This window comes from Lonchura striata, chromosome 1 (assembly GCF_046129695.1).
Source record: "Lonchura striata isolate bLonStr1 chromosome 1, bLonStr1.mat, whole genome shotgun sequence".
NCBI lineage: Eukaryota > Metazoa > Chordata > Aves > Passeriformes > Estrildidae > Lonchura > Lonchura striata.
Genome location: NC_134603.1, coordinates 42,613,986 through 42,634,554, shown reverse-complemented (window position 1 = coordinate 42,634,554; position 20,569 = coordinate 42,613,986). Strand labels below are relative to the sequence as shown.

General features: G+C 42.7%; 1 protein-coding gene across 2 annotated transcripts in view; it reads left to right on the top strand.

The window, feature by feature from the left end:
* Positions 1 to 2,982: 2,982 nt before the first annotated feature.
* The window catches only part of MAPRE2 (microtubule associated protein RP/EB family member 2), a 98,662-nt gene continuing 81,075 nt past the window's right edge, over positions 2,983 to 20,569 (top strand). Inside the window, exon 1 of one of the 2 annotated variants that reach the window (XM_021536580.3) lies at positions 2,983 to 3,024. The gene's annotated coding sequence lies outside the window, so the exon portion shown is untranslated. Of the gene's footprint in view, positions 3,025 to 7,369; positions 7,444 to 20,569 lie in introns of those variants that run through there. The other variant, XM_021536579.3, reaches the window with a different exon arrangement.

Below are 20,569 nucleotides of genomic sequence, written 5' to 3'. Positions count from 1 at the left end.
GACTGATGTTCCTTTTTATTCCTCCTTTAATTGCACTCACTGATGAAGATGATGCAGAGAATTAATTACAACTATGAAGAATGAAAGTGAAAGGACCATATTCCCTCCTCAGCCATGACCCTGCAGTGGGCTGACATCAAGGAGGTTGCAGGGTCAAAGGAATTCAGGAAAAAGCCTTTGGTAATAAATTCCAGAGATTATGTCCTGTAACCTAACTGCAACTCTTCAATCAGTGACTAGAGATCAGATGCAAAGAGCTCTTAAAAATCTGGAAGTTGTTGTTTCTTCCTGGAAGCAGAGTGCAATTGAAGATAGATGCACTTCCCTGAGGCTCTGACCAGGTCACAGTTGTACCTGTAGCTTCTCTTGCTGTGTTTGAAGGAAAGCCAGGACCCAAGTGTGTTGCTTTGACCTTTCCTTTGTCAACTTCGAATCATCTTCTGTTTTTTCACTTGCTGCAAAGCAGGTTTTGTTAAGAGATAGCCAACAAACATCCAGTTTTAGAGATGAGACAAATGATAATTTAAAATACTGTTTTGGTAGGTAAAGACAGTTTGTCAGCCCAGCCCAGCACCAGGTGCTACTTCCAGCACCATCAGTGGAGCATGGCACAAAACCAATCTGGCCACAAACATATTGTTAGCCTGTCCAGGATGCCTGTGATGCTAGGGGATGTGGTGATGCTAACATCTCTCTGCCAAGGGAAACAAAAAACCAAAACTGACTGCAGAGGGACTACAGCAGCAAGTGACTGTTTTTGCAGTAATGGTTCTTGTGCTCATGCTGGCATTGGTATTAAACAGAAACATGGGAAGTGTCTGAGGGAAGGAAACACGTCAGGATGTTTCACAGACAACAGCCTCTGTGTTCTGAGACTGATAAATTCACAGACCTTACACAGACCTTATAATGAGCCTCTCTATTTTTAAAAGTTCTTGTTTCTGGGCATTCTGGACTGTGAGAGATGATATCCATCAAACCAGGCTGTTTAGGCTTAGGAAATCACAGGTGTGGAAGCACCTGGCCTTAGCTGAGACCAAATACACCTCTCACCTCTGATGCTGGGAGCCTCAAGCAGTAGAGAGGACCAGTCAGCACTGACCTGCAGCTACATCTCCAGACCACAGGTCCCCTGAGTCAGCAGATCTCATGGGCATTTAGACTGATTGTGCTCATGGGTGAGGTGATTTTTAGCTTGGCTCTGTCTCTTGACTCTGCAGTCTCCCTTCTGCACAATGAAGATTACAGCTCCTGAAATTCTTAGTCACATGCTGATGGTAAAATCATCCACCAGGGCCTCAAACACTGCTGTGTGGAGTCCCAGAGAAGACCATACAAAAATAGCATATCTTTTGTTCTTCAAACTCAGTTAAATGCAGACTGCAGATGCACTAAAATTCTCTAATTGTTCTACAGTCACAGAAATAGGTTTTTTGTCACTGACACAAATCAATGGGATTAGGACAAAATTCAGGTGTTTTTAGATGAAACAAAAAAAGAGTCCAGAAAACTTATTTTGTTTTCAGTGTAGGTTTTTAAGGGGCTGACCACTATGTATTATCTGAGAACACTTATATTTGGGATTCCCCTCTGCTCCCCAAGGGACATTTATGACCTCACGAGTGTACTTCGCCTCCAGGCCCAGCTTCATAGTTTTAGCATCATCTCATCAGCAGCATGGCACTGTCACTGCTCTTCTGCCATGAAAGATCTAGCTGCCATGAGCCCTACTCTGCAGCCTTCAGACCACAGGGTCACTCACTGGTGGTAAATGCCTCTGCACTCAAATTCAGGCCTAAACTCCTCCTAAGGAAGGGCGGGTGGTCTCTTTTTCCAGCAATGGGAAGGGTTGGAGTCTCCATGGCATTTCTAGGCCGCTCTTTCTTTCAGTTAATTAGGACAGCAAAGCTGCTGTACCAGCTCTGAAGAGGTCAATGCTTCCCTAGGGACATGGGGGTCCCTTAAAATATGCAGCAGAAGTCCCATAAACATTGGAGGAGAAGCTAAACCCCAGCCCTGCTCCTTCACACAGAGAAGAGAATGGCACACTTTCGTCCGACATACGTAATCACAGTACAGTTTGCATTGAGAGGGACTTTCCCCCCATTTTAAATTTTGTCTTCATGTAAATGATGTGCCCTAACATAACTCCTGAGGTAAATATCAGGTGTCATTGCAAGGGCAGGAAGACTCTGCGCTATTTCTCTTTCCCCCTAAGACTTAATTGATAGCTACCCTTACAAAAATAGGAAAAACCATCCTACACAGAGATCACCTCCCCTCAGCATTTATGGCTACATGACACACAGCTTAACAGCACAAACCACTAGACTCCATGTGGGCAGGGCATGACTAACAGTCCATCTGCGGAGCAAAGAACTAAAGATAGGCCTGACAGCTTCCCTGGCTAGCTCCGTTTCCGAGAGCAGGTGGGACGGTTCTGCCGCAGGGAGTGATTTCGGAGAGCCTCTGGAAATCAGCATCTCCTTCTGCAGAGCGGGCTCTTGGGCTCTGCCCTCCGGCGGGTCCGACCGGCCTCACAGCCGAGCCGTGGGGATTCAGCCGGCCAAGAGGCGCGATGCCGGAGATGCTTCCCGGCCCCGTCCGATGCCTCGGGGCCGGCGGCTGGGACCAAGCCGCGGGGGCTGCACGGTGCTGGGCTGCGCTCCCCTGGGAACCGCCGCGACCCGCGGCTTAACCTTGCACGGAAAGGGAACGGGAAAGGAAAGGGGAAAGGAAAGGAACAAAACCAAAGTAATAATAATAATAATAGTAACAGCATCCCGGCGCGGGTTGGTGCAGTCGATGCCCAGGGCGCGGAAGCCGCCGGGGCGGATGCTGACAGCGGGGCAGGGAAGGGCACTGGGCACTGTCCCGGGGCTCCGCTGCCGTGCCCGGAGCGGCTCCCGCGGCACCTCCCGCGCGGGGCGGAGCGGAGAGGGGCGGGCGGACAAAGCCGGGCTGCCAGCGGGGCGGGCGGGAGAAAGGAAAAGAGGCGGCTGCTGCCGGCGGGGAGCGGAGCAGGTGAGGCAGGAGCCGGGGCCGTGCCACGCTGGCACCGGGAGCGGCCGGGCGCGCCCGCGGGAGGGGCCCCGCGCCTGGGGGGCTCTGGCGGGGCGGGGGCGGCTTCGAGAGCCCCGGCGGGCGCCTCGCCCCGCGGGGTCGGGACGGGCGCGATCCCTTCACCCGTGGGCAGCTCGGGCAGGAGGGCGGTGATGGCCGGCGCTCTGATTCACCCACTGCCTGTGGGGCCGAAAGTACTTTGCGAAAGCAGAGAAGAGCTTACTGCTCCCTGCTCTTAGAAAAAAAAAAAAAAAGGAAGCGAAATTTCAGCGCTGTGACGGTGCTAAAACAATCTCCTGACTCGAACCGAGTCCGCTATCCTGTGGTAGTGAAGCCGGAAAAATCCCAGGAGTATTATACTGAGTTGCATCACTCAGAGACTGATTAGTATTTAGCGGGCTCAAGGACCGAGAAGCGTGCTTGTGTGTTTGTTTTGTTGCTGTGAATAGTTGGGAAGCAGGAGAGTTGTTGGCTGGCTCCGTGGTGCGCTGTGCTCATGAATTTAAAATCCTTCGATATATAACCAGTTTGCATGCCCCTGCTGAGCTGCAAGCATCCAAAACAACTTCTGGTAACGGAGCTTTCCTTCAGCGTGCTGCATGGCAGGAAAGCTTTGTTATTAATAAAGCCCATTCCAGGGAAAGCACATAAAAGCCTGGTGATTCGGTATGCTGCATCCACCGACCAAGGGTGACAGCTTCCGCGAGGAAGGATGCAGCACTAGGGGCAGATGCAAACATTACCTGAAGCTACAAGCTTTCCATGCAGTAGTGGCACAAGTGAGTGAGGCTGTGCACCCCACCAATTACTTCCACTTTTTTCATTTTAATCAGCTTATTCTTATAATTCAAATGAACAGCCCTCTGGTGCTTTCTGTGGCGAGTGAGTTATAGTCCTTTTTGTACTTGCTTCCCAAAGGGATAGTTGCTTTTTATCTGTGGCCCCAAAGTGTGTAGCAAATGAATTGAGGCTAATAACTCATAGCTGATAACGTAGCAAGAAACCTAAAGCTGTAAAGAAGGTGAAAAGTTTTTACAATAAATACTCTGACAATTTTGCTGTGTTTTAAGAGAAGATAAACACTGAGACTGAGATGACATTTGAGAAGTGGAATAGCAGAATAGTATTTCAAAAAAAGCCTTATGCAGCTCAAAGGTTCTTTTGGTAAGTTGTGCTTGCTCTACAAAAGACAATCTCTTTTAAAAGTCGAATGAACCATGTAAAGACTTCTACAGGAACACTATTACAGGGTGAATCTAGTCAGGCTTCTGACTGCTTCAGTGAAGAGCTAAGTATTTAGAAGTATCATCTCAAGGGCATGTTGAGGTATTATTATTCACCAGCTGTATGAGCAGCTGTACTCACTGTCATGTCAGGATGCCCAAGTCATGAGCTGAATACCCTCCAAATCCTCAGCATACACACACTCACTCTGTGCCTTTTCTCTGGACCCCTGCTTAAATCCTTGTTTATGTCTTTACTCACACAACTGGATGTGCAGGATGGGCTTTGCCCAATGAGTGGGAGAAAATACAAAGAACACAAACTGTCTTTGTCTCACACGGGGTTTGTCAGCAACCATGGCTGAGATTGAATGGCTTCTTGTTAGTGAAGCCCTTGCAGTGAAAATCATCCTCAAAGTCGAGGGGTCGAGGGCAGGGGGGTTATGACCCCTTGACTCACCTACTGCCTTATCCTGTGGGTGAAGGTTTGAGTTACAGCAAACTCTCCATCTTTCCAAAATCACTCAAGATTTATGGTACTGCTGCAATAGTGATGTTTCATATTGTCCCTAGCAGGGAAAGTTGACTAAGATGCTATCAAATCTATTAATATTCAACCAAGGGCTTCAGAAATTATTAGCAATTGATAAATTTCACTTTTGCTGAAGTTAAGTGTGGTTTCTTCCAGACTGCCTCAAACTTAGCCTACAAAATCCATGAGCTACTTCAGTTTTCTAAGGAGAAAAGATCAGCTTATTAAGGAAAAAAAAGGTCAGGCACAGCAGCAGGTGGGGGCAGTCAGTGTCTTGCCAGCTTGGTGTGTATAAGACATCTATGCTTTTTGGAGATATTGCAAAGACAGGAAAATTTTTCTATGACCTCACTTCGTGAGATGTGCCATGGGAGGAAGGGTGATATAACTTGGTCAATTGTCCTGTCAGGCTGTATCAGAATGCCTGGTGGTCAGATTTGGTCCATCAGTGGTATTTTCTGCTTATTTAAAACTTCTGGCATTTAGCCACTTACCAGGTACCTATTTGGGTACCTGGAGCTCCTGGAGTTGGTCCAACAGAGGGGTATGAAGATGATTAAAGAGCTGGAGCATCTCTCTTATGAGGAAAGGCTGAGGGAGTTGGGCCTGTTCAGCCTTGAGAAGAGGTGTCTGTATCAGGTGGAAGAGTGTCAAGAGGATGGAGCCAGGCTCTTCTTGGTATGCCAAGCAACAGGACAAGAGGCAATGGGCAGAAAGTGATGCATAGGAAGTTCCACCTGAACATGAGAAAGAACTTCTTTACTGTGCAGTGGCTGTGCACTGGGACAGATTGCCCAGACAGGTTGAGGTGTTTCCCTCACTGAGAGACTGACTCAAGAATTGGATGCAATACTGCACCATGTGCTTTAGGATGACCCTGCTTGAGCAGGGAGGTTGGACCAGATGGCCACTGTGGTGGTTTTCCAGCCTTGCCCCTCCTGTAATTCTGTGATTCTGTGATTCTTGAAGATTAAGTCCTCCTATAGCATGCCCCTTCTTCTGAGAAGCAAAAGGGTCTCTTGTGTCATCACTATTGCTTCTCAGGCAGGAGAAGCTTCCTGTCCACAGGGGCAGCAGGCATCACTCACTTGGGAGGACATGAAGTCTGTCTCAAGTGCACTGGAAATAACCTATGCATTGATGATGCTCACTGGTAGTCTTGGGCTGGGACAGTTATGATGTTGTTTGCAATAGCCTCTATTAGTTTTACTGATATGCTAAATTTAAGGCCCCTCTCTGATGACAGAACTCTCAAATCAGGTTTCTTTCAGCTCTTACAAGTCCAAGTAGTCTCAACTATTTGTCATCTGGCTATCTGGCATTCTTCTGTATTATTTTTGAACATTTTTCCAAATGCCAGTTAAACGTTAGGAGGAGTTAAAAACCAAATTATATCCTCTCCACCACACCACACCCACCCTCCCAAATGGATAACTACAATAATTTATTGTTGTGGTTTAACCCCAACAGGCAATTAGGTACCATGCAGCAGCTCGCTCCCTGCCCCCGCAGTGGATTGGCAAGAAAAAGCGAGCCTTATTGGTTAAGAACAATGGAAGGTTTGAAACAAAATGTAGTAATAATAACATACCACTAATATTAAATATACTGTCCTCGCTGTGCACCCTCCTGAATTCTTGTGTGGCTCCTCACTTGCAGAGGAAGAGACGCTGAAAAGACCTTGACTTAGGGTAGGCGCTACTTAGGAATGGACAACACATCTGTGTGTTAGCAACATTATTATACTAAATCCAAAAAACAGAGCACAGTGCCAGCTACTAAGAAGAAAAAGAACTCTGTCCTACCCAAACAGGGACATTTAATAATTTTATGGGCTTTCAAAATTACCAAAACTTTGGCTGAAACATTTAGTTCAAATTTACCTTACAATAGCTTTTATCATGATCGTTTTTCCCTTAAGCCTTGCAACGTTGAAACCTTAATACAGTCAAGTTGTTTTTTGTTGTTGTTTTTTTTTTTTTTTTTTTAATAGCTTAATTCCAAAAGAGGGAGAAACATTAGACTAATGCAATTAGGTGAGTGGAATGCATTTTCCCTCGGGCAGCTCTGGAGAGTGATACTATATCATGTTAAAAACTGCAAGTGGTTGTGTCAGACCGAGTTGGGCTGGGCAGATGTTGGCATGAAGCATGGGAGGAGGAACTGCAGCTGATGCAGAGTCCCAGTGGGAGCATGCTGAGTCACTGGGGGCCCAAAAAACAACTCTGTCATGATGGCACACACGGTGGTGTTGGGTGAGGTTTAAGTGAGATTGTGAGTCTTTCAGCACCTTTATGTATATATTTATTTTACTGCAGGTGGAGGTACATGCGTGTGTATATGAAAGTCAGTGTTTTGGCCCAGGTCCTCTGAGCAAAGCCACAACTGCTAATGTGAAATCCTTGCAGTTTCAGTGGGGCTTGATTTGTCACTGATAGAAAGGTGAGGGGATGTGGACAATTCCCTGTACAGCTTTTGCCACATGGATTGTGTAGATCTTTTCTGCTAACAGCCTCCACTATGTCTGTCTCCAGGAGCAGTGAACCTGAAAATTGAACTCTAGCAGAGCAATGGGTGCTCTCAGGGCAGCAAGAGAAACTGGTGTTTAGTCTGCCTGCAGGAAAGGTAGGGAAAGAGCAGTGACTTATCTTCTACCTTTGGGAAAGTCATATGACAGGAAAGGGTGCTGCCAGCAGGGTTCAGGAGTGGGAAGAGGAGAATGCAAAACCTAAACTGCTGGGAAAGTATCCCAAAAACAAGAATGTTCTAGGAAAGGTGTCAGGGAAAGCATTTATCTTGTTATTATTTAATTGGATCTCAGAACAGTTTCATGTTGTGTTTGTCCCCAGTGAGCTGGAGCGCAACCCCAGCGTGCAGTCGCAGGGCAGCCAGGATTAAGGCACAGACCTGTTCTGGGAGCAGTGCCCAGTGTCAGCAGCCAGCAGCAGGGCTGCCCTGTGCTATTTATACTATGACCATGAACAAAAAGTGTTTTATAAGGACCAAAGGAAAGCAATCCTGCTAACAGAGCCCCTCAGCAAGAGAATGGCTTCAGAAGGGGCAAGTATGCTCAAATATGGTCAGCAACTGCTGCCTTAAAGAGGGGACAGTTCTTCACAGTGGGCCAAAAAGATGCCCAGTGGTAATGAGGAGGAGGAGGACATGTAGGAGAGAAGATGAAAACATGACAAAATTTTGGGGGGAGAGACTCAGTGTTCTTGGTGGAATGCCTCCTCAGTCCTAGAAACTCCTCTCTTGTACTGAAGAGTTTTACAGTCAACCAACTTCATTCCCCTGAGCCTTTGAAAGCCCCAGATGTCAAATTTGTCCTATTTAAAGTTCAGGAATGGTTCTCTTAGTAGAAGCTTAATCTTTAAGCTGGTCTCTTGAGAATGTTACTTTTCCCCCTTCTGGGAAGAAGCCAGTAGCATTTCTTCAGCACAGCAATTTCAGATATTGAGTACCCCATTTATTCAAGTTTACTCTTTTCCCTCAATGATAAAATTAGTAGGGTCCTAACACTGGATAATCTACCATACACATAAATGTAAATTTTCAGGTTGGTCTAATTACCAATGCCAAAGCACATAAATATATACAGTTGTCAGAAAATACAAATACTGCATAAATTTGATAGGTGAGAAGGATGTAACAATACAGGTCTATCAGCTATAAGCTTCAGACACCTAAGCTGTTTTAATCTAGCAAATCTTGATAGAATCATTAAAGTCCACAGGAGATGTGTCTCTCATCTCTCTGCATCATTAGTTTGTACAACATGGAATGTGAAATAGCTGAATATCTTCTCAGGCTGCTACTTATAGAAGAGTTTATTAAAATAGGATTTGATCAGGTAACCATTTTATGTCTCAATTAATCCTGCATTGAATACAGAATGGTAACAATCTCTTCAGAGAATTTGAATGACACTGCAGGTAAAGTGTATTATGTTTTATCAAAGGAAAACAATGTCTTTTGTTTGGCATTACTATATTCAGGCTAAGTAGAAGCATGCATTCTGGAAGATTCTTTGCAATATGGCACTTGAAACTGACCTTGGATCTCATGACTCATCTCTGCTGGGAATGTGGCATCCCTTATGGTTCTGAATCCAAGAATATTTGTGAGCCAGACACAAAAACACAGACTAAGAAGCAAAATGGAAGAAATAGATGAATACTTCTCTTGGTTTCCATCAGAGTCTGGAATTCTTCATGTCTGATAGAAGTTCAGAAGACACTGTCTTGCAGGAGTACCTGCAAATGCAAATATTGTTCAGCAATGTTTAAGTCTTGTGGATTTAATGGCCAAATAAACATATTTCCAAGCACCTGCAAGTATTGTCTGCTGTGCTTTGTAAAGTTGGAAATGGCTCCTTGGCAGATGGCATGAGCACATAGTATTAATAGACACATACACAAGGAGAACAGGGGACTTCTGTTTGTAATTAAGCTAATCACAGAGGCAGCAGAGAGCTCCTGCCTCACCACTTGTCATTGCTTAAATTCCCACTACCAGACTGCACCAACAGGGCAAAGAGTTTCCATGGCATTTGATGCTCCCCAGTATTGTGTGCTTTGGGCATTCCCTGGAGTTGTAAGTAGTCAGGGTAGGATATCCCACTCTTTCAGCTCTGTTCTACTTCAACAGGTTAGTCTGCAGGTCTACTATAGAGCTACATGATTGACAAATAATTGAGCATTTAAATCCACCGACACAAAGTGTGCAATATAAACAGAATAACACTTAAAAGTTATTCTCTGCTAGCTTTTGCATCTTTTTCTTGCAGCTCAAGTTCTCAGACTTTGTCAATTGCAGTAACTTTTTATAGTCAGTGCTGCTCCTTTCAACTCCATTAACCCTTTAATTCCCTCGTGAATTTTGGTTGTCAATCATAATAATGGGAAATATTATTTTTAAAAAGCAGGAAATTTAGAGGTAAAAGATACTAGGTATTGAAAATTGGTTGTGAACATCTTAAGTCTCATTATCAAGTCACAGAAATTTTATAGGAATATACATTTCTGTAGAAGAAGGTGTTGTGAGGTGCAGCTGAAACCAGTCTGGGGAATTTCACAGAAAAACTGCATTTGGTGAAGTTGTGAACAGCAGCTCTAGGTAGGCTGTCTCTTGGAAGATCTTTGAAATGCAGATTAAATAATTCCAGATGATGACAAAAAACTTTGTTAAGAAAACAAAAGATCTGGGCTTTGAGCCACTTCAGAGTAGTTGGTTTTGTGCCTGGAAAGAACCCTGCATCCACGCACTGCTGCTCTCAGGCTGCTCCTGTGGAGTACCCCTTTTTTTCTCATCTTACAAGATGATCTTATAAGATTTTTCAAATTCTTAATCTGTGATGTGTCTCTTCCCCTAAGCTGTATCCTGACTTCACCAAAAAATTGGCAGTAATTCTGTTCTGTCAGTTTGCTTTTTAACTTCCTCTGGCCTTTGCCTGAAAGGATCCCCCATTTTTTGTAGTAACATAGAAGAGATCATAGAATGGTTTGGGGAGAAAGCACCAGTAAAGGTTACCTAGTTCCAAGCCCCCACCCCTGGATGCTCTTGGACTACCAGTCTCGGACCAACAGCAAACACCCTGACTGATTGTGCCACAGAGACTCCCTACTTTAGCTGCTGTGCACCTGAACCCCACCTTTTACCAGGCAGAGCCTTGGTTGCTGTTTGACGATGCTCTTGTTTCCCAGCCTGGCCCTGGGTTCAGCAGGAAAGGGGTACCACAAACTTAGGCTCAGCCCAGCTGTGCAGCAGAGCCAGAAGATGCTCTGCTTGACCAAGAGAAATGAGAAGCAGCCTCTGCATTCCGAGACTGAACATGCTGCTTTATTAAACTAAGAGCTTCTGATCCAGGAGGACCTTGAAGAGGGAGGGGACTACGAAACAAATCAGGACTAAAACTCAGTTGTAAGTTTTCCCCTGAACGTGAAATGTCAGCAGGCAGGTAAATTCTCTACTTTAAAACATTCCTTCCTCACTAGGTACAGGCAGATTTAGAGGAGGTCTTGTAACTCTTCTTGCTCAGGAAAGCAGATGTGTTTTTAAGACTGGCCTTTTCATGCCTGGAAGCAGCTGGCAACAGCAAGTGACATTATCAGTACAGGAACTGCTGAAGTGCCTCCCCAGTGGAGACCAGCCTACCAGCCCCTTGCTTGCAGCCATGTACTCACCTCTCCTGCTTTTGGCTGCTAAAATCTGGCCAACTAAGTTTTAGCAATTTCCTCTGGTTATAATGGCAAAAAGTGTGGTTACGCTTACAGCTGCATGATGCTGTGTTTGCCATTAGGAGAGTAATAAAATTGTTGTGGCAGGCAGAGCAGATGGGCCATCATCTTTGTAAGAGCTGTTGGTCATACTCCGAAAATAAGAATTTAGGCTTTTTTTTTTCCATGCATGGTGATTATTAGGAATGAATCCCAGGCACTGAGTGTTTTATCTATTGATTTTATTTGTTAGCTGCTACAGATGAGACTATGCTCCATTTCTCTGTTTCATGTTTCAGTACTGGGATATAGGTACTACCAGCAGAAACAGCAAGTCCTTTGGAAATTAAAGCATCATCTCTGGTATCTTCCCAGTGCTGTATTTCTAAACAAAGCATGGTTCCAATGTGGAGGCGCATCTATACAGTGTGAACAGCACTGAGCATGACATGCTAGTACTCCTATCCTGATTTCTGGTCTTGCTCATCTCCTGTGATATTCCTCCTCCTTTCACCCACACCTGTGGATTTCCCCATTTTGTCTGGCAACATCAATTCAAAAGAAGGGATAACTCAGCCAAGAATATCAGAACTGACTGACTATATAGTCAGTCATTGCTGAAGTGGAAAGAGAGGAAGTTGGCCCAGAGAAAGCACCTCTGCTAGAGGACCTCACAGATAGGAAGGAAAATGATCTTGTCTCAGTTTCTCACAACTCTGCATTTCAGGTGAACTGCTTTATTTTCTCTTGCATCCTATGTTTAATTTGTGAACTCACTCAAAACTTATCATTTCCTCAGAATCATCAGATTTTCTGTAAGGAGTAGAACTGTTTTATTAGCCTTGGAGAATGCTGCACAATTTTTTTATTCACGTACAGTAGAACATGAGATTACAGACTTCCAGCCACAGCGAGAGACATAGGTATCTCTGTCCTTTAAATATGGATTTTAAAGTCAAAGATGCTTTTATCCTGCCTGCAGAAGTACAAAAGCATTGAAAAGTGAATGCTGTAGTTTATTACACAACATTTCTTGTTGCAATAAAGGTGGCTTTCTTCCTTCATCTGACATTTGGAAGTGTCTAATATTGAAGTAAAATTTACACATGGATATATATTTTTTTAAAGACCAGTTAACATTTTTGGACAGAAATGGCCTGGTACTGTGAAAAGCGATGAACCTTCTACTTGTAATACTCTTTAAAGTGAGATCTGGCCCAAGTCATTAATTCTCAAGAAAATACCTCTGCTCTTTGTCTCAAGATGGAACAATCACTTCAACTTAAATACAGGAAATGTTGGGTATAATAGTCATTACTTGCACACATCTTTTTAACAAGTACATAATTTCCTAATCGCTCCCTTGAAAGCAAACCCAGATGATAGAAGCATAGTTGAACTCCTGCCAAACACCTCAAGAACTCTAATTTCACACCCAGCCTCCTTCAGGAGTGCCAGGATAACCTCAACTATTCAGTGAAAAATAAATCACCAAATTTAAGCCCTATGTTTATAGTTCTTCATACTTGTGCCCTTGAAAACAAAAAGCACTATCAGTTGGAATAGTACAAAAAATTAAGAAACAAGAGTGCAGCCACCTAGATGTGTTTTCATTACACACCAAGGCAATATGAAACTCTGCAGGCAATATTGCCTTAGTGGCAACATCCTAATCCATCACCCCATCCTCTTGAATTAGGCCTTGAGAGGAAAGAAAGTTGAGAGATTTTAAAATATAGAGTACTTGGAGGACAAAAAGAACAGATTCTAATTTTTACTGGTGGTCACTCTGTAGTGAAGGCATATGTGATTTAATGAGTCATGCAAAGGGCTTTGATGTTGCATCACTTCATTCTGTAAGTGATGGAAACAAGAGCCTTCACTGGTGGCAGAGGCTTGTCTTGAGGTGATGCAATTGGAAGTTGTTGCAAGTTCATAGATAGGCTGATTTTCAATATAATGCATCTCTAATACCAATAACCACTCAAAGATGATAGAGTTCTCTCAGGTTGTTACAATACTGCTTTAAAAAGCAAACAACTGTGCAAGTTCACCCACCACATGTTTGCAGATCACATTGCAGGAACTGCAAATATGGGAGACAAATTTAATTCTGTCTGCACTTTCCCCATCAGCTTGTGAAACTGTCAACTAGTTACCTACTTAAGGAAAAAAAAAACAACCCCAAAACAGCACATGAGTAGTTAATAAAATTATTATATTGCTTCAGAGAAGTTTGGTTTTGGTTTTTTTGTAGGGTTAATAAATAGGATGAAAGGTGGAGCTAGTAATTTAGCCACACCCATGGTGAGGTTTATAAAAGGAGGTTGTCAAAGGGAAGTTCCTTTCTACCAGTCTATGACAACAGGCAGTTTTATTTAACTGGTTTTTTTCTTAAAAAATAATACTAATCCTACTATGTCAAAGCTTCTTAAAAGTTCCTGTACTGGAGATACTCCTCTAAATGAACCTTTGAGGCAGCAAGGAAAGGTAAGTCATGGGGTCTGCTTTACTACCTGAATTCCTTTTTTACACCTAACATTTCTCTGTCAGAGAATGGAGTCTTAATGTAATTTCAAAGGTCTGTATTTTCTCTGCCATTTGCGATTGAAGTGTCGTTCTCTATAACTTTGTAATCCTCTATCATTAAGTCAAATGAAGAAAAAGCTGCCTTGAAAAAGCATCCCCAAAACTGGAGAGGTTGTTCTTTGTCATAAGGTAGTTACGCTTTCAAGACTGATGACTTTAAGGGCTGATTTACACCACCTGGCCTCAGCACTGAGGTAAATGTGGCTGTTGTAATTGTGCTGCTGTTTGTCAGTCATACCAATATTAACTTCTCAAGCAGAGAAATAAAAGATATGCTATGCTTTATTGCACAATTGCCGTGGCTTAGTCATTAGACTTTTTGATACACCCAAAAATTCTGCTATAATTTTTGTTTCTACTGTATCACAGTTTCCTTATATGTATGTGCACAGGATTGCTTATGAGTTACTCTGTTCAGCAGAGGCCTTGTGAGTGACAGTGGAGGTCCCTCCATGAGATCAGGTGCTATGAAAGTTTGTTTGCTTTTGAACACAGGTGTTCACATTGGTATAATAATTCTGAGGACAGGTCTGTATCAGTTTACAAGATGTCTGGATGAAATCTTCCATAGTCTTTTACTGAAGTCAAATGCAGTGTATTAAAAAGTGGATCACAGCAATGCAGGGTGTGTAGCATGGATGTGGCAAGAACACTGGTCAGCATAAAAAATTCCTCTCTCATTACACTGTTTACCTAGCTCTGGGTTTATTGCTGGTGTGATGGTAAAGCTGAACTGTGAGGAACTGGAGAGAGGAGGATGAACCTTAAAAGTGCTTTTTAGGAGCTCCTTTCAGGCTTCTGAGAAACTGGAAGGAAGTGTGGATGGACTTCTTTGAAAACTTAATGTGCAACCAGATACACGTATCATAATGTTCTTCTCCAATTACTTTATCTGTACATGACTAGATCAGAGTAGTAAGTTTCCTTTTATAAGCTTTCAATACAGAATAAGTCCCTAATATTTTTTCTTACTAAATGCATGCAAAACATGGGAATATTTGAGGGTCACTAGACTACCAGTGCTCTGAGCATATTCTGGAATAATTAGCACGGGCTACAGAAATAATCAAAGTAATGTTTTCCACAAAACTGGTGCTCTTGATGGGCTCTCTTTTTTCAAGGTATAAGCAAAACTGTGAATTAATGTATTGGCAAAAGCTGACTGATGGCATCTTGGGCAAAATGTCATGATGCAAGCTGGAGAGACTGTCACAGTATAATTAGACTTTGTATAATTAGTAGACATGAGAAAATAAATGCATCTTACATTTGAATACACACATTTTCTACCTTGATAATGCTGTGGCATTTCTTCGGAGCTTCTGCTGTCAATGTTAAACTTGTAGGACGCTTAACTTGAGTAGTGTGGTCATTTCTGCTGCCTGCCATATGTTTTCACTGATATGCAGCCAGTTGTGGCTGTGCTGGACTGTGTGAAAGGAGGCTTGTTTGACAGCATAGCATCTCCTGCAAGGGCAGGCCCTTGGCTTTATCCACTGCCATTCTTCCGGGAGGTTGACAGGCTGCACTTACATTGTTCCTAGCTATTTTTGAGTGCATTGCATTTATTTTAAGTAACTTATGTTGATTAAACTGTTAAAAAATACTTGCTGATATCTCTTGCTGTACTAGTACAGTAGATAGGGGAGATGAAGGAGGAGGAAAATACTGTTAATAGTGGTAGGGAGTCTTAGGTGTCTCTACTCTTGGATGCTTTTGGATGGGTTTTCTGGATCAGGAAAAAAGTTCAAGCTTTTTCAAATGTGTGATGAAGAGTTACTGACTTTTTGACATCATTACACAGCTTAACATCTTTGTAAATTCGGTCATCCCCCAAGCAGGGATTAAAGTGACTTGGAAAGTAATAATTGTGGAATACTTATCTGACATAATTGTGGCCCCTGCTATTCAACACAAATGACTGAAGTGACACTGACTGTTCTGTGGCTGATTACTTATTTTATTTGATAAATTTAGATAAGTCTTCAAAAGTCTACTTTTGAGTAGCCAAACTACAAGCCTTTGGGTGCCACCTTCCTTTTCTGCTTTGATTTTTGAAGCCACTTATGTAGTAAATGTAGGAAGACTTCTCGGTGGTGAGCTGAGTAATTAGGAGACAGAAGGCCAATGGCAATCTGTTGTAACTTCCTTGTAACTTTTTGAGGCAGTGTGTGAAGACTGCCACTGACAGAGGCATTACCTTGATATGGTATTCCATTAGTCCCTTCACATTTCAAAACTTCTGCTGTCAGAAGATTTAAGCAGAAAATTCAGCATATATAGGTGAATATAAAGTCCATTTTACCTCTACTGCTGAGAAGACCCAAGCTGACCCTGCTCAGCTGGATGCCTTATTGCTTTATGGATTTCTCTCTACAACTGTTATTTATTTAAATAGTGGGATCTTTAAATCAGAATGCTCTACAGATCTTAAAATAACTGCAGTTTCTTTAACATTATTTGATGTCCTTAAGTAAGGGTAGTGCTGCCAGAGGACAGAGACAGCTGGCTTTTATTGCCCTAATTTAGTTGCAGTCAAACCAACTTTCTAAGTTTAAACAGTAAATCCTGTAGACTTGCAATTTTTCAGGTTTTGTTCACCTGACTGTCATGCATATAGATAACAATTTCCAACACAAGGAAGAAGACTGAAATTCAACTCCTTTGTGTAAGCTGGAAGGGGAGTTGCAAAGGACATAGTATACAATAAAAACTCTCCTTAGATTACTGAGATCTAAATAAGAAACTGAGAAAGAAATATAACTGCCAGTCAGATGTCACTTGTCCTGAAACAAAGTTTTTGAGGTGTGTTAGTAAAACATGTGAACTACATCAGGTAAAGGATTTGCTTAGTATCCTGTGTATGGCTTTAGGATGATGTATTGTCTCTGCTGCTGCAAAAATCTTTCACTGGGATGCAGGGGCTACAGGCAACATGTGATCATGGTAGAAAACCAGACAGAGAAAACCTATGATGGGCTTGTCAGATGACAGATGAACTTACTCTGTAACTGTGGAACAACAAGAAACGTTTGTCTGACGGATGGCAGTGATATCTCTGGTCCCCCTTTGAAAGGAACGCCTGGCTACTGGTACAGTCCTGTCTCTTAAAACAATGTGGCACTGAGGGATTGGTGATGCTTTGTTGCAGCATTCACTGGGTGCTACTGCAAGAAATTTGAAGTGCTGCCTTCTGATCTGTGACGGTGAAGGTCTTATTTCAGGTTTTATTGGTTTCAGTGATACATAATAAATCATAAATAAAATGTGTCTGCTCTGCAGTAGCCTAACTGTACCCATTTAAATCCACTCAATGCATTGGTGGTACAGGATATATGGCCTCTGAGTTTCCTGTATATGTCCTGCTGTAAAAACTTGAAATTGCAAGTAAAGGTTTGTTCAGATTTATGTCTGAGGTAAAACTGAAAGGCATTTCTGCTTTACTTGAAGCCCTAAGCATATGGGCTAAGCATATACTTGTAGCCCTAATCCCCTGGAAGGGGCTGGAGAGCCCACTCAGGAGTGACCAGTGGGAGCTGGGTGCCAGCCTGTGTGCTTGCAGGGTGCTGCAGCAGAGCCTGAACTTCATGGGGGAGCCAAACAATCTTCTATATGAGCTTAAGTGAGGTGTTAGGGGCTTCCAGCCCACAAAACTGATTTTATTAGAACATAAAAATAAATGTGAGGGAAAAAAAAAGCACTTACCAAGAGGAGAAAAATCTGGTAGGTGAGGTTAAAGCTCCTTAATAATATAGACCTTCCATGCCCTATGTATCCTGTGGAGGAGGGTCCTTCCTTCCTATCTTTTCTAGCTGTTTAATTTTGTGACTTCTGATGTGGATTGTTTGTTTGTGACTTCTGAAGTTGAAGAAATTTTGTGCTGTCTCCGGTTTCTTTCCATTTCTTGTTGAGTTTGCCCTTTGGTTGAAGTCCCCGGCACAAGCCCAGTACTTTGCTATGGCATCTCCCATTGCCCACTTGTGCATCACACTGAACATGGAAGGGTTTCACTCCCAGCTCACCCCATGGAGTGCACTCACAGCAGTTAAATAAACAGCTTTCTCTCTGTGTATAAACATAAAACCTCTTTGAGTTAGATTCTCTTGCCATGCTACAGGAAGCTTTTCTCTTCATATCAAGCACAGACAGGGCCATTTCTCTGGGATGGGGACTGACAAACAGTGACCTTATTTCAGTTTAAAAAAAAACTATGAAAGAAGCAGTAACTTCTGCTCTTGGACTTATTGAGTTCTTAGTGTCAGAGAACTGTTGCATTGGCTTGACCATCCTGTTTTCCTGCATGGAATAGTAGGGGAAAGAACATAGCACTTCAAACAAGAAAGGTTGTAGGCATCTCTACTGAATAAGGAAAGCAGTAGTGTTCCTGGGATTAGAAAATACTGCACTTCCTGGGGTAGCATCATGTCACCTGGTTAAAGTTGGGACAAGTTCAGTTGTATTTTGTTTACATGTCTTGTATGTCAAAATATATTGATAATATTCATATACTGGAAATTAAATTTCAGCATCAATTTGTCATCAAACAGGGGTATGAAAGCTAAACCCTGACGTCTTGTATTCAGCAGTTTCTCACAACCAACATGTCATGCTGAGGGAAAACAGAACAACGCTGAAGTAAAATGATGTGCCTGTGCTCTCAACAGGCAAAAGGCATTTAGTTTGATAAGGTGCCAAACAGTGTCACTTGAGAGTGTTGTAAAGACTTCCAGCTGTCTTGCATATACTATCTATCTGGGTGACTTGGAATTTATCCCTGTGAGTATTTCACCAGAAGTGACCTTGCCTGATGTGGTGACTTCAAGATCAAGTGCAGCTTGTTGCATTCTCCTGGTAATATTTTTGACCAAGGCTGCATTTCTCTGAGCATCCTGCCCACTGCTGAAGGATGGACTGTGTTTTCCAGGCTCTCCTCCCAACAGCCTCGCTGCTTGCTGCAGGAGCTGCTGCCCTGCTCTGTTGACTCATGTGGAAGGTGTGGCATGTTTTTACCAGGAGTGGGAGGGTGTAAGAGAGTTGCAGCAGAGTGCAGCAGACTCTGAGATAAGCTCTGCAGGGAAATCAATCTTACGGGAAAACGTAGGTTGAATCTCACATTTTTGCTATGTGAGTTAATAAGCAATCTGACTACCAAAAAGGGAGAAGAATTGGACTTGTACCACCAGCATGCATAAAACTGCTCACTGGCTTGGAAGAGGCACACCTGCTTTCAGCTGATGCTGGGTGCTTCAGCTGCAGACACTCTGCAGCTGCTCATTTTTTCCACAAGTTACTACCTTGATTCACCTTGGGCATGTTCAGTTCAGTAATATCATGTTATGGGGACTTTCAATAGCTGACTAATCTTGATGAGAACAGGAAGGCTTTGTTAAATGAGTTCATGACTGGGAAATAAGGACTGTGTTTTCACAAGTTTTATTTAGAGTCCTAAAACACATGTTCACCTTTTGTACATATATTTTATATCTAGCACTAAAGCAGTCATGCCTGAAAATATCTGATAGTTGCCATCTCAGGAGCCTTTGATGCAAAGTGTGAGTTTATGCAAGGCAGGAGATGTGCCAATTGTTCTTTCAGGCTCAGCTGAAGGACACTCTGGTCATTCCAAAGAATAACAGCTACTGGGAGGCTGCTGCTGCTACAGCAAGTGCCCAGTTTGAAGAGAGCTTATCTACAACATTAACACAGGCTGGGCTCTCAAGGGCAGATTGCATGTGCCTGAGAAGAAACAGTAAGACTTGTTATTCTGCACAGAATCTGCTGCACTGACAGGTTTATGAAAGGATACAAACAAAACCAAACCCTCCCAAACACCAAAACTGCCAGTTTTGCTAAACTATGCTAAAAGGCTTTGTCTTCTAAATGTGAAAAATTGGTTCTTGTATAAATCTATGAGGGAAATAGTGTGCATGTAAATGACAAATCAATCCAAAGTAGCTCATTCTTCAGTTAAGTGATGACTTTTCTTGATTAGTTTGGCCAGCAAGCTAAAAACATAAGTGTCTGGGAAAGGCAGTGAGAGAAGTATCTACACTTATATTATGTATACTATTTAAATTAGTTTAGTACTCTTCCAAATCAGTGCTTACACACAGTGTGCTGAAGGAAAAGCTTTGCAGAGGAGAATGTTGTGGAAGTTTAAATCAACCTGATACTGTAAAATAACTTTAAAACTTCCTAATTGGCTTTTTTTCTGATGAGTAAATGATGCATGTGTTCATGTTAGTGGGCTGGTCCACAGTGGCTCTTGTTTGCAGAACAATATCAAGACACAATAATTCATGCGAGCTTTGTACTGCAGCTTCTTGGTGGAAATATTGCAGCTCAATAATGCAGATTTCTGATATAGCAGATTTCAAATGCAGGCTATCCTTTCAGAGCAAAGCAACAGTAACTTGAGGGATTGAAGCTAGCAACCCATCTATTGAACCCCCTCCCATATGACTTGCTTTATTGTGTCATATTGTGGAGTACTTAAATAAGGTAACAAGCTGTCACTCTTATCTCACAGACTAGAATACTTTTCCTTCAACTTGAAATTCACAAGCTGTGATCAGGTAGCAATGCCATTGTAACTGAAGTAGTAAAAGGTATTTATGCAGTTTTCATATACAGTGAAAGAACCCCTGAAGAACTCCTCTGTGGCCTTTCTTGAGTTTCCCTTAATGGGGAAACTTCCAGCTCTACATGCACTCTAGATCCCAAAAAAGCTCAGTTGGTTCTGTACTCTCTTTGTCAAATATACAGATTTCCAGTTTTAGCTGTAATTATTTGTGTGGGGTCATTACCACAATGCAAGTGTCCTCAAGCTTCAGTGCATTTTAGCTTTCCCATTTTGTAAGCAGGAGACCCCTGCTTTCTGACAGACCTTTTGCAAGTGCAGGTTTCTGATCCTTACTAAGAATATAGGTAGCTGTTACATCTGT